Source organism: Fibroporia radiculosa (assembly GCF_000313525.1).
Source record: "Fibroporia radiculosa TFFH 294 genomic supercontigs, scaffold19077, whole genome shotgun sequence".
In the NCBI taxonomy this organism is placed as follows: Eukaryota; Fungi; Basidiomycota; class Agaricomycetes; order Polyporales; family Fibroporiaceae; genus Fibroporia; species Fibroporia radiculosa.
The window spans coordinates 595-1258 of record NW_012133011.1 but is presented as its reverse complement, the minus strand read 5'-3'; the positions used below and the strand labels follow the sequence as shown (position 1 = coordinate 1258).

Genomic DNA, 664 nt, shown 5'->3' with positions numbered 1-664 from the left:
ATGTACATGAAACAGGTTTCACTGGGTTGTATCAGTGATGAGGGTGAAACATGATACAGATGGTACGTGATGTAAGTGAAATGCAATAGATATGAAACAGTGATGTAGGTGAAACACATCAAGTGATAGGATCAGTTGTATAGTACAGGGTCAATGACAAATAGTTAGGAAAAGAGAAGAACCCCCCCCTCAATGCTGTGACATTACCCCCATCTCCAGATTTGTCGTTCAGAGCCTCCATTGTGTGTCGCACTCCTGTAAGTATCCAGGTTTGTTGGTGGGACAAGGCAGTTGTCTGGGTTGAACATTGGTGGCGGTGTGGAATTTATGACTGTTAAGGGACCTGACAACTGAGGATCAGGAGTTCTACTTAAGACTACTACTGACAAAAGGCACTGTTACGCGTAAGGCTGACATGCTATACTAGAACTAGACTAGAGACTGAGCCACTATAACTGACAGTGGTTTGAGAGAGTATACTGTTACAGCATGAGAGGGGGGTTCTTTTTCTTTTCCTAACTATTTATTGTTGACCCTGTAACTGTATGACTGATCCCATCACTTGATGTGTTTCACCTACATCAGCATTTTATATCTATCGTGTTTCACTTATATCATGTTTCACCTTCATCACTGATACAACCTAGTGAAACCTGTCTCATAT

General features: G+C 41.7%; 2 annotated features.

The window, feature by feature from the left end:
- Positions 1-334: 334 nt before the first annotated feature.
- Positions 335-343: a sequence feature (Short protein (FIBRA_09247, CCM06933.1) was converted to a misc_feature.).
- A 44-nt stretch (positions 344-387) lies between these two features.
- Positions 388-417: a sequence feature (Short protein (FIBRA_09247, CCM06933.1) was converted to a misc_feature.).
- Between the last annotated feature and the right edge of the window lie 247 nt (positions 418-664).